The sequence below is a fragment of the Patagioenas fasciata genome, chromosome 35, assembly GCF_037038585.1.
Source record: "Patagioenas fasciata isolate bPatFas1 chromosome 35, bPatFas1.hap1, whole genome shotgun sequence".
Lineage (NCBI taxonomy): Eukaryota > Metazoa > Chordata > Aves > Columbiformes > Columbidae > Patagioenas > Patagioenas fasciata.
In genome coordinates, this window is record NC_092554.1 from 1,902,792 (window position 1) to 1,916,722 (window position 13,931).

Here is a 13,931-nt window from a genome sequence, read left to right on the forward strand (position 1 = left end):
AAATGGTTTCCCCCAACCTCACTGTATCCCAGCAGAAACAAACCCACTGTTTTTATGGTATCAAGAACATAGCTCTGCTCTGTGCAGTGCTTTCAGAACCATCTGCAAGCATCACCAGGGACAGATGGGACAACATACAGTGTGCGCATTGCCTTTCAGAGACGACAGATGAAGGCCAGCAGTGAAAGAGTTATTGTTAATCCAAGTGAGGGTGGGAGAAAAGGCACTCAAGAAAGGATAAGCTACAGCTGAGTCCCTAGACAGCATCTTCCACCCTGACATTACTGACAGCTGGAAAATGTGAAGGTGACATAGTGCAAGGCTTACCAGCTGTGGGTTGGTGCCATTGGAAAGAATATCCAATCAATCTGCTGAAGAAACAAAGTAAAATCTGGGAAAGGCCAATCTTTTCATGTCCAAATATTCAGCCAAAGCCTTCTCACACAGGGACAACCTGGGGAGAAGAGCAGAACAATAGAGCCCAGGACAGGCGGGTGAATATCCTTTAATGTGTCGTGCTACAGTTTGGGTTATCGAGCAGATTCTCCCCTCCCATGGGGAAATGCCAGACATGAGCTGAGCCTGCAGGCTGGTCCTTTACAGCATTTTCCAAATAGACAACAAAGCACATAGTAACTCATAGATCTCTCTCCACTCCCAAGGGTCAAACAGACAAAGAGTCAGAGAATCCTCACCAAAAAGCAGAAACACAGGTGGAAGAAGAGGCTAGAAAGGCTTTGCAGTCTGACTTACTGTTTTAGACAAGCTCTCAACTGCCACAGGTGATTTCACACTAGGATGAAAGTTTCCAAAACTGCTTTTATTCTAATGAGCACATTTTAAAGTCTGATTCAAACCTACTCAGCTTTTTGTGCTTGTGAAGCCTGAAAAGAAACTTGTTTGCTCCGTTCTAAAATGAATCTCTCAGTGTTTACATGTTAAACTGCTGCTGAGCTTTCAAAGTTCATAAATAACATGCAGTTAGTCCTCTGTGGGGAACACGGGCCTTATCTGTTTAGGAAGTAAAATTAGATCTCTATTTTAAATGGATAGTTATTACTGACACAACAGCTCTCACGTTAACTTGTTAGGTGTGTTCCAGGTAGAGTAGCTCATATGTTAGGTGAGAACTGTATCCATCTCTGGACATTAAGGTCTTTCTCAGGGAGTTTAGTTATACCATCTGTGAAGGGTACACACACAAAGATAATTTTGTTAATTAAAGCACATGGGATCAGCTCTGCTGCAGATATCCCTGCTTGGACTGCTAAATAGATATTTAAGACACCAAATTTGGGGTGGCAGTGAGGCCACATGTTATTAAAACCAACTGAGTGCCTAGCTTTGTATGTGTGCAAATCAATATTCAAGATAAGAGTTTGCACATACGCAAAGCCAGAATCCACCTTGGGGGCTTCAGGGTGATGGATCATGAATAAAAAGACTCAATGTGTGAACGCAAAGAACGCACAGTCCAGAAGGAAAGCCTTGGAGCACAGGTTAAACCAACTTATTAGAGCTGATCCCAGTCTCTGACAAAATCCTGGGACTGAAGTTGTACCTACCTACTCTGAATGTCCTCCAGTTGTTGGGACAGACCTGGTTTATTGGTGGCCTCAACCACATTTGGGGTTTTCTGAGTTTCACAGGCCAGTTCTTTAAAGTCCGCATCAATCCCTTCAAAGCGTTTGGAGTCCTAAAAAGCAACACAAACATGTTCATGGTAAAACATGGATTTTGTGCTAAAGGTCTCCATCCTCTGGGTGCTGTCTTTGGGTTGAGGGGAAAACCTTCTGTCCAGTGCAGACAGGGACCCCTCCACCATTCCAGAATGGCTCTTCCACTGACTTGCCTGAAACTAGTCTGCAAACAGGCACTTGCCTTCTTGTCACTGTATCCCAAAGGGGTTGTGGATAAAGTGCTCCATGCAGGAGGCAATGTCTAGGACCAACCATTTTCATGGGATTTAATTCCCCTTGGAAAACCTCATAAATCTCTCTCTCCCATGTCCAGGTGAAGTACCAAGTTTCCCTGGCTGCAGCAGCAGGAGATGCTCCCACACCGTGGAAAGGCTCCCAGCCTCATGTGAGTGCACTCCTCCCCTCCTGCTACAGCACAGGAATCCCAACACCCATCCACAAAACGGGTATGATGACTCTTGTAGAGGAGAGCCCTTCCTTGCCTTCAATGAGGGTATGGAAACCCCATGTCAGCACCGGAGGCCCACATCAACAATTATGCTCCATATCTAACAGGGACTCTGAATTTCTGGAGCTAAACACTGAAGAATAAAGCAAGCTACGTTCAAAACATCTCTGCTCCTCCCTTCTTCCCAGGTCAGGCCTCCTAAGTGAGGCGGGACACTGAACAAGTGTTCCAAGCAGTCCAGGTAACACTTCCACGCTACCCTGTGTTCAGCCCCAGGAGCAAGGCTCCATCTGGAAGGTTGAGCCCTCCCTACACTCACGCCACAGATCCAGCTCCAGGTGAGCATCCCACAGCCTGTCAGCACATCCCCCCAGCCCTGGATGCATCCTGAGGGTGCTCAGCTACAGAGACTTTGAGCTTCAGTCTTTCTTTTACGGAAGAGAAGCTGCTGACTGAGCCACCTGTGTCCCTGGAGCCAAGAGGGCCCCGTGTCCTGGTGCATCCAGCACGGCACGGCCAGCCGGGCAGGGAGGGGATTGTCCCGCTCTGCTCTGTGCTGGGGCGGCCTCACCTGGAGCATTCACTGTGTGCAGGGCTGGGGACACAGGAGAAAAGGAGATAAAGCTACTGGAGGGTGTCCAGAGGAGGGACATGAACTTGGTGAAGGGTTCGGAGGGGAAACCGTATGAGGAGAGGCTGAAGTCCCTGGGTTTGCTCAGCTGGAGCAGAGGAGACTGAGGGCAGAGCTCATGGGGCTGCAGGTTCCTCAGCAGGAGCAGGAGGGGCAGGGCTGAGCTCTTCTCTGTGACAGTGACAGAGCCCAGGGAATGGCAGAAGATGTGCCAGGGAGGGCAGTGGGACATGAGGAAAAGGTTCTTCACCCAGAGGTGCTGGACACTGAACAGGCTCCCAGGGAGGGGTCACAGCCCCAACCTGACAGTGTTCAAGGAGAGACTGGACAACGTCCTCAGACACATGGGGTGAATTGTGGGGTGTCCTGTGCAGGGACAGGAGTTGGACTTGACAATCCTGATGGGTCCTTCCAAGTCAGGACATCCTATGGTTCTATGGTTCATACCACTGCCAGACAGCTACTGAGATGCAGACAGCTGCCCAGCAGGATGCAAATGTAAATCATGATGCAATTTCAGACATGACATTAGATAGCTCCTGGATATTAAGAGCTTGCTGGCACATGGTACAGCCTCAGGGCACTGGTTATCAGCACCTGTATATATTGCCCAGTGAGCGAGGTGTGCCCAGAATCATAGAATCATTTAGCTGGAGGAGACCATTGAGATCACTGAGTCCAACCATAACCTAAATCTAGTACTAAACCATGTTCCTCATCTATACATCTTCCAGGGATGGTGACTCCAGCACTGCCCTGGGCAGCCTGTTCCAATGCCCCACAGCCCTTTGGGGAAGAAATTGTTCCCCAGATCCAACCTCAGCCTCCCCTGGCGCAACTTGAGGCCGTTTCCTCTGCTCCTGGCGCTTGTTCCTGGGGAGCAGAGCCCGACCCCCCCGGCTCCAAGCTCCCTTCAGGCAGTTCAGAGATCAGAAGGTCTCCCCTCACCTCCTGTTCTCCAGCTGAACCCCCCAGCTCCCTCAGCCGCTCCCATCACACTTGTGCTCCAGCCCCTCACCAGCTCCATTCCCTTCTCTCAACTTGCTCCAGCACCACAAGGGCTTTCTTGGTGTGAGGGGCCAAAAACTGCCCCCAGGACACTCAGCACAGCGTGCTCTCTGAAGCAGATGGAGGAACAGTCCAAGCAGAGCAGAGTGCAGGGTTGGAGACAGAACAGTGTGTTGTCCAGGGGTCAATGGGCTGCGCACATCCCCTCGTGGGTGTTCGTCCCACAGTGGTGCTGTCAGCGATGCTGCTCGTGAACAGGGACGGGGGTCACACAGCCAACTGTGGGTCACTCGTGAGTGAAAGGCAGGTTCCTCCACAGGGCTGCGAGTGGTCCAGCGGGGCCAGGAACAAGCTTGGAAGATTTTCTAAATAATCAAGAGAATAGGGAATAAGACTGGAAGCTGGACTCAAAGACAGCCCTGAGGAGGTCACAACCCTGAGGAGGGCATCAGTGACAACTCTGCTCAATTTTCTGAAGCTGAAGTGGGAGAAGAGCTGCTCTCCTGCTGCACCAGCACTGGAGGCAGGGAAGCGGATACTGCAAAGCTGCCTGGTCCAGCTCTGATTTGACAATTTGCACCATCTGAGTAATTATCTCCGTCTTCTCCCCTCCAAGGAAAGAGGGAACATGCCTGCATCACTGAAGGAAGCCAGCAGCCTCCTGCTCAGCCTCCAGGAACTCTGCATCTGCTGTGCAATGGTGGAGGGGAGGAAAAACAGTTTCTCAGCAGGGTTCAGGCACAACCAACAGTACAAAAACAGCCTGGGGCAACACTGGGGAAACTGCTGTAGCATTAAGGGAGCCTCCAAGAAAGCAATGCAGCAAGAGAACAGTCCTGCTTGGGGGAACACGGCAATATAGACAACCTTCTTCTGTGTAATGGAGGCTCTTCTTCAACGCTTTCCACACAGGAAAAATAGGATTTGGGATTTCATACCTTAGGAAGCTGTGCCCGTATATCTTCTGAGCCTATGAATATGCTCTCCAAGTGAGACCACGTACGCTGCACTTCGAACCAGAGAGAAATGACGGAATCTGTTGTGGACAGCTTCCTCTGCCATACGGACACTTCCTCCAAGAAGAAAGCAATACATTTGGATGTCATTAAATTCTGCAGCTGCACCTGGTTGTCTTCTAAAGTTTCTATGAGTTCCTCGTCTGACTTCAGCAACGGGATGTTCGTCCGGGGGTGAGGCTCATACTGAAACTCCATGGTGCTCCAAGTCATTTTTAGCTCCTTCAGGACTTTCTCCATACTCATTTCTCGTACCGCTTTGTCCACAATGCCACGAACCTCATCCTCAAAGTTACGGAGGTTGAGCTTCAGGAGGTCAGCCAGCGTGGTGTCCGAGTCCATCACAAACCTCACACCCGTCACCTGCATCAGCTGATTCCAGTGCCTTTCCCTAATGGCGGGATTTTGAAGTTCTGCCACAGCTTTCAGGGCCGTCAGCATGTTCTTCACCTTGCTGTCCAGCCCAGTGAAAGCATCCCACGCCCTCACCTCCTTATCCAAATTCCGAATCTCTCTTGCAAACTTTTTACACTCCAGATCCATGTTTTCCACGTTAATATCCGCCCATTTGGTGGTCTGCCAGTCATCAAGGCAAGTGCCCACAAGGGAGATCATACCCCAGAGCTCTTTGAGAAGACACAGCTCCTTTCGGCACTGCTTCAGTTGTTTATAGTCTGGCACTATGACTTCAAACAGACCAGCTGATTCATAAATCGAGGTCATGGCTGACTCCATTTGTTTAATCTCAATGTGCTTTGTATCCAGCAGTTGATAAGGCTTTTTGGTGTCAAACCTAGAAAGAAATGTTTATTCTTCATAAGTGATATTGTAACAACTTCTAAAGAAAACATAAAACAAATGGTGCCTCTGAGACACAAAGCAGACATGATACATCTATAGTACCCATTGATGGTGCAGCCACATGGCACTGCTGACAACCCCTTTAAGCAATATTGTGCACTCAGCATCCAGATTGAATCTCTTGCTAACACCTTACAGTGTTTGCAGGGACAAAACACCCAGGGCATAACAGATTCAACACCGTGAGCAGGTAGGAAATGTATGCAAGGGTTCAAGAACACATCCTCAGGACACTCCGAGATGATCCCATGAAGCTTTTCTTCCTCAGGGCTTCTCTGATGTTATAATTTCACTGTACCTGAATGGTGCTTCTTTCCGAAATCGCTCTCTGAATCTGTGTTGCTCAACATCAAACGCCGCACAGCTCTTGCGCACAACTGTCATTTCGTTCGCCTGCAGAGGAGCCACATGCTGCTTCACAGCTATCGCCAGCTTCTTTATATTGTTCCATTTTTCTGGCAGCTCCTGCAAGCAAAATTTAAATGACGGTAGGCAGTATTTGCTATTTGATATAAGATGTGACTGATCTGTTTATGGACAATCACAGAACAGGAAAAGCAACAGATTCCATGCCTAAAACTGCAAGGAAGTTTTGTTGTGATGCAAAAGCTAAACACAATTTGGGATAAAACTTATCAGTTATCCACAATTTTGAAGACGAATGAAGACTGAGACTTTAAAACTGACTGCTCTGATTGCAAAAACATGTTAAATAACTTCAGAAGAAGGGTCCCAGACCAGATCCTGGGCTCCCAGGATGGCTCGGTGGTTGAGAGAGCACAGTTCTCCTGACACCGAGCCCAGCGGGACCCAGAGCTGGCTGGAGGCAGGAGGGTGGGCTGAGGATGCAAGTTCATCAGATCGTCCGGCTTCCCAGAGCTAATTAAGAAACAGAGCCCGGGAAATTTCCAGCCAGCTCTTAGAGCAGAAGATATTATGCCAGAAGGACTTCTACAGAGCTTTCTGGGGCAAATCCCTCCAGCCTGCCTGTATAATATTAGTACTAAATAAGACAGTTTCTTTCTCAGGACTGCATCCAAGCTGCTGGTGCACAGCACTGCTAACAATCCACCCTTTGCACCTGGGATTTTATTCAGAAAGAGATTTGATTTCTTCTCTTCTCACTAGACTTCTCGAGCCAAATCCTCACCCCAGACAGTGACACCAGCCAGGGCTCTGCTGTCCTCAAGTCCCACAGCTTTGCTCTCCCACTTCCCCAGGTACTGTGCCAGCCTACAGGAAAGACTTTGGGCTTCTTTTCATCCCAGTGCACATAGTTGAGAAGACTAATGGAGATGCACCAACACTATGCAAAGAAGCGAAATAACCTGGAGGCAGCAGAGGCGGCCAGAGCAGGGCCAGTCCCTCCTGAGGGGTCTCTTTCTGGCACTTCATGTTCCAGTCTCTGTAGAAATCACTATCCATGACCATAGCAGGGCACACATGGAGCTGCTTCCTTGTCCTTCTCATACAAACTATCAGCTCCAGCCCATCCATCTTCATGGCCATGGAGGGAGCGGTACCTGGAGGAACTTACTTTGGTTTTCCTACTGTGTACAGCAGTGAATGAATTATTCAACTATGTGTTGCTGTCACTTGCCAGAAAGAACGAAACTGTTTTGTTATCTCCTCCATCTGAATGGCTGCCCTGCATACCTCATTTCTTCTGTCAGAAAAATAAATCAGTTGTTCAAATCTACACGCACAAACAGGCACCAAGCAAGCAGCTCTTGGGCAGAGGAATCAGCAGAGCTGGGTTCCCCATAGCACCATTTTTTATGCTGAACTGAAGCTGCTGTAGCAGCCAAAACATTCATTTAATGCAGCTCTTCTGTTTTTCAGGGTGTCTGTAGGAATCCAGTTATCTTTAGGACCCTTACCCGTGTCAGATTTGGTGATACAACCATCCGTGGATCACGGCTGCACCAGCAGAAAACTGGGGGATTGCTAAACCCCGCTCAGGTCCCATCCAAGCCTGCAGCAGAGGGAGGAACTTCTCCCCAAAAAGCTCTGCCTTAAACCTGGTGTCCTACACAGAGCCCTCTGCACACAACGCCCCGTGACTAAGGGGTATCCATCAGTACGCAGCCACACGCTCCTCCACCGTAACATGGTGACTGCTGCCAGTTCCCCAAGGCTGGCTGGGCATCCCACAGGCTTTTCCAGCCTTCACCTCATGGTCCCCTGTCCAGAAATGAGAAGAATTCCCCAAAGAAAAATTGATTCATCAGGGCCAGATGTGGAAAGGTGCTGAAATACTTTCATAGCGTGCTCCCAGTGATGTCCTTTGGGTCAAGCAGATTGGGTGTTATAGACCTAGTGGAGGACTGAAGTCCTATGAGAAGGCGACTCCTCTGCCAACATTATCCTTCCCATCTCCACAGTTGCCAAGAACTGGCTTATTTAAAAATAATTATAATTCAAACTAATTAACAGATGTATTTGAAAATGCATTAATTTTTTTCAAGAGTAATCGCTGAGAGTTGGAGCAGGCAATTCTATGTTCTTCATACATAACAAAAGGCTTAATCTCTGCTTTAAAAGAAAAACCTCAATATAACTCCAAAATTTAGAGCTATTAAGGCACATCCCACAATAGTAAAATACTATCCACTGAGGCCCTCTAATGACAGGGAGTGGGGCTTTAAATATTCCTGCAATGCTCTTAAGCTCATACTCTTTGACGCTGGCTACTTGGCAAACCGCCGTGTCCACCGCAGCTTTTCACCCACCTCCAGTTGCTTATAGACTTCCTCCGGCAGCTCTTGCTCATACGTCTTCAGCAGTTCGACGGTTTGCTTCAGGGGCTCGAACGTGGCATCGGTGACACTGTGCCTTTCCTTAACGGCCAGGAGATGCCCCATGATCTCCACCAAACCATCATAATCGCCTTTTTCAACCTTTTTGCTCAAACCTTTGTCAGCAGTTTTTATGAACTCGTCCAGGTCAGACAAGCTGTAGAACACAAAACAGGAAAGCACCAAATGAGAGCAGTTCCCACCGGAATCATCCAGGCAGCTGGACTGGCACGGAGAGGGAAAGGCCTGGCTAACTCTGCCCATCACATGGCAACATGCTGAGGGCATCAGAACCACAGTTCATGCTCACAGGGATCCATAGATGTGGTACAGCTTCCTGTGAGGAACGGATAAATGGGTTGGGACTTCACAGGTTGGAGAAAAGGCATTTGAGGAGCACAAGTCTTACGAGGAGCAGCTGAGGGAGCTGGGGCTGTTCAGCCTGGAGAACAGGAGATGAGGGGAGACCTGATCTCTGCAACTGTCTGAAAGGAGGTTGGAGCATGGAGGGGGTTGGTCTCTTCTCTCAGGTAGCAAGTGATGAGATAAAATGGCCTCAAATTTCTCCAGGGGAGGTTCAGATTGGGTATTAGGAAAAAAATTATTCACAGAAATGGCTGTCGGGCCTTGGAACAGGCTGCCCTGGGCAGTGGTGGAGTCACCATCCCTGGAGGGGTTGGATAGACATATAGATGAGGTTCTCAGGGACATGGGGTAGTGCCAGAGTTAGGTTATGGTTGGACTCTGTGATCTTGATGGTCTCTTCCAACCAAACAGATTCTATGACTCTATCCTATGATTCTATAAGGGAGACCTGTGAGCTCGGGTCTGTGGTCTGAAGAGAGTGAATGTGAAAGGACAGTTTTCATGTCATCTCTTCCAATACAAGAATTCAACAAATGAACCTGGTAGGTTGTAAAGCTACAACAAACAGGGATTCTTCTTCGCACGCTGCCTTATTTCAGAGGGTAAGTCTCTGCTGCAGAAGGATGCAGATGTTAAAAATTCACAGCGGTTCAGAAAAGCAACCGAACATTTGTGGGAGAAAAAAAAATCCATCCAGGTCTTTAGATACAAAGGTACAACCCATGACTCTCAAAGTCCTCAGGTATGAATGGTTAGAGACAAGGAGACTATTTGGGGGAAGTTTCCCTACCTGCTTCTTGATCTCACCAGCTGCTGGACACTGTTAGCAGAGCTTGATGGGCTCCTGGATCTTTGGTCCTTTCCATTCTTCCCTTCTCAAAACGCTTACTTTTGAAGTGCCCGCTTAAATTCTGTGGATGCTGCTGGACCAAAACAGAGCCCTAAACACTTCACCTATTAAAGACTAAACTGCTGAGTCAGGAGCTCTTAATAAGAACTCCTAAATGCCTGTTCTAACCTATGCAAAAACCTCTTTGCACAGGAATTATCGTGCTGAAAAGAACACAAGAGATCACAGCAGCCACCACACGCAGCAGCCTTCACTAGTACATATGGCTGTAAATATTTCTTCGTAAGCATCCAAGCCCTGTGGCATCCTTCAGCTGCTACTACTCAAATAAATCACCTAACACATCATCCTGCAGAGACCAGGCGGCTGAGCAGCTATTCAGAGCAGGGAACACATGTTAATTCAAAACTTACATCCAAAGCTCCTCCTTTTTGTAACCTTGAAACTGCCTCCCCATGACTGCTCATGCCAGGCAACCCAAATTACTTTTTTTACAAAGAGCGCACTCAAAAGAGCACTGCATTTAGAAACGGAGCAAGTATCTCATGGCATTAATGCAGCTTTACTGATGGCAAATTCAACAAAATAAGCATAGAGCCCTAGAAGAGATTAGATTAGTTGGACCAGGATGAACAGACAAACAGACATCCTGTCCAACACCACACAGTAGGTCGTAGGAGCATCAGCTCGCAGGATGTCGATGGTACCGAGTTCGTGGAACTGTTTGCACTTTACACACTCAGCTGGACCAGCTGCTCCCAGCAGAGACGAGGGGATGAAAGTTAGCAGAGATGCGATGGAGCTGGCAGGGGGTGTGTGCCCCCTCCTCTTGCTCCTGTATTAGCCTTTTGCTTATCAGTGTGAAATGATAAAGCCCAGCCAACACAAGAGAAACCCACTTTGGTTCTGGGAAGAAGAGGTAGAACGGTTCCTACCTGTGCATGACGTGGTCCATGAGATGCTGCTTGAACACCAAGCTCCACCGTTTAATCACATTCAGCAGAGACGCTTTGAAAGGCCGAGCATCAACTTTCATCCAACTCTGGAAAATGCTGATGGGCTCGATGCGATTCACCTCCTCATAGATCTTCTCGTAGGAGTCAATCTGCTCTCGGAACTGCTGCAGCGTGGGAGGTGACTCAGGGACCCCGTTCTCTGCATGGGCCTCGATTTCTGCCGCAGTGAGAATGTGCCCGTAGAGGAGGAACTGGCGGAAGAACTCCTTTCTGTCCTCCCCGTACAGGTAGGAGTAGTGGTCGAAGGCACTGCGGTAATCACAGCAGGCCGCCATCACGGCCTGCACACGCCCCATCAGCTCATGGCGCATGTCGGCCAGGTCAGCCATGTCCTCCATGTCAGCCTGGAGAGAAGAGGAGAGGAGCTCGCAGTGATGCGGGGGCAGCGTGGCACCTCCGCACTGCCACACAGCGTGAGGGAGCTCCACAGCCACGGACCTGGTGGTGGAGGAAGCCGCTGTGCTCAGCCAGCCTGGGCACCAGCGATGAGATCCGGTAGATGTCGTTGAGAAGACCTTCCACCACGTCGTAGAAGCCATCGTTTGTGCCAGGGTCCAAGGAGGGTTGAAATACCAAATCTGGGATCACCAAATCCAGCTGCACCTCAAACAGGGGAGGAAGCCCTGCCTTGGGATCTGGTAGGGAAGAACAGAGGTGCCAGGTTATTTTTGAAGGGGAGAAAAGTGATCTAGAGCCACCACTAACATCCCACCACAAGACACACACATGCCCCACAGGGACACCAGGCAGGTGGGACACCCACTCGCTGGGTCCAGTGACATTGTGTCTGCATACAACGCAGAGGGGAGGCTGCCAAACCAGCTGGTGTTCTGGTACCCACAGGAGATACTGGAGAACAGATGAGACACAAGTGATTTAAGGACCGGAAAAATGCTGTGGAGGGAAGCCTTAAAGAGACCAGGCTCTTCAGCTAATCAAAAGGGAGTCTGAGAGCTGAACAATTACAGCGCATAAGTACTTAAAGAGGAGAAAAACAACAGGAACCAAGAGGCTCTTTAATTTAGTGGAGAAAGGCATGAAAAAATAAAACACCAACTGGTTTCACAAATGTGAAATTCTGTGCTTGTTTTTAACAAGATGGTGAGGAACTGGATGCAATTCTCCAGCTCAGTGTGCCTCCACATCCAGGAGGGAAGCGTTCTGAAGATGTGCTTTAGCTGGACACAGCTGCTCTCAGCAGAGTGACCCTCCGTGGCAGCCTTAGGCAGGAGCTCTGCTTTGGTGACCCCTCTCCTCACTCCTCAGTGATGGAGGTTTTTCTTTCATGTCTTTCATCCACAGAACCAACTCTTGAGACTCTCCACAAACGAAAGGTTGTGTCACCTTGATGCTTTGTGCATGGGAGGTCAGGAGATGGCTGATGCCCAAGAACAGACTTGGAATGATGCCTCAATTTTGTCTGTTCACAAATCCCAGCAAATGGTGCACAGTCATCTCTGTCCCTTCCCTTGAGCAAGGCTTTGCTCCAGTGACCAGGGGACAGAGTTACCCTCTGAGTCTGGAGGCTCCTCCAGCACTTGCTGTAGACAATGCAAGAGGCAGAGTAGAAAGACCACCACAAGTCAAAGCACAAAACAGAAACTTCCTTTTGGTGAGACTGAAGATGGTATCACGGCCAGAGCTGAGGAACCAGCAGTTACCTGTGTTTTCGAGGAGGTACTTGAGTGAGCACTCAATGGCAGTGAAGAATCCATCCAGAACTATCTCATCCACGTCATCCACATAGGCCTTCCAGATGTCAGATGCTGGGTCTGCAAGTAAGAGGCTCTGGTTTTCCTGGAAGAAAAAGACGACACTTTGAAATACAGCGGGGCTGAGTCGGTCCTACAAGAGCTGCCCACAGCTGAGGACTCATGGCAATGAGCACACAGGTACCAGCCCTGCGGGGGGAGAGAAACCAGACAGACGGATGTTGCTGCTGGTAGCATGGCCACAATTTTCTCCTTCTGTCAAGGGCTGCTTTGTCATCTGAAGCAACTCAAAATAATCACAAGGTAAAAATGGAGTGCGTGAGAGACTTAGCAGCCCTGCAACCTTCTCCTCCCTCTTCTCTGAGGCCAAAGGGCTCAAGGGTGCTTTGCAGACCTGGGCCAAAGGCTCATCCCAATGCATGAAGCCTCAGTCCTTGTGGCCTGTATAATGTTACCTCGGGTGGATGAGTCCTTCCAAGTGGACTGCTTACACCTCTGCCCTACAAATGGTCATCTCAAAACAAGAGAACTTTAAAATTCAGAAAAGGGTTTTTAAATAAACCAAGTGAAAATAGTTAAAGATTGGGATCAGAAGACAAAGGGTTGGCTTACAGCCTCCCTTCTCAGCTTATTGCGTCCCTTACCTCCAGGCAAGTTCACAGTCAGGAAATTCACGGTTTTCTAGGCCACAGAACGGCCCCATCCTTCTTGCGTCTCCTCTTCCACACCCACAAGACCAGCCTGGGTATCCATCCCCTGCACCTCCCAGGCTCTGCCGTGATCCTGTTCCGGCCTTGCTATGCCCTCTGAGGGCTCTTTCTCCTAAGCCTGCCAGGGGCTCTCAACACAGGCACGGGCTCAAAAAAAACGTAAGGTCCAGCTTGCAGTCTGCTGCCAGGGGTTCAAAGCTGGCTGTATTTCATCTCTGGGGACACAGGAGAGGGTGCCATTCCCAGTGGCATGGCAGCTTGGCACACATGAGATCATAGAATCATTCTGGTTGGAAGAGACCCTCAAGATCATCGAATCCAACCATAACCTAACTCCACCACTAACCCATGTCCCTAAGAACCCCATCTGTACATTTGTCAACACCTCCAGGGATGTGACTCCACCACTGCTCTGGGCAGCCTATTCCAAAGCTTCACAATCCTCTCTGTGAATTATTTTTTCCTAATATCCAATCTGAACTTTCCTTGGTGCAACTTGAGGCCACTTCCTCTCATCCTATCTCTTACTACTTGGGAGAAGAGACCAACCCCCTCCATGCTCCAACCTCCTTTCAGACAGTTGCAGAGAGCAAGAAGGTCTGGCCTCAGCCTCCTCAAGATAGAGTGGCATTGCCAATTGGGCTTGAGTCAACCCAGAGTTGCTGCTCCCCAACTTTACACATCAACGCTGAGTGATTAAACTGTTAACAGAGCAAGCCAGGGCTCTGGTGCCTTGCAGACTCACCTCCACATTTTGCTGACACAAGAGAAAGGGGAACTTCACAGGACTGAACACTATGGGAATGCCCATTTGA

At 49.1% G+C, this 13,931-nt stretch overlaps 1 pseudogene; it reads right to left on the reverse strand.

Moving 5' to 3' along the window:
• The window catches only part of LOC136115884 (dynein axonemal heavy chain 9-like), a 77,045-nt pseudogene that overhangs the window by 36,881 nt on the left and 26,233 nt on the right, over nucleotides 1–13,931 (reverse strand).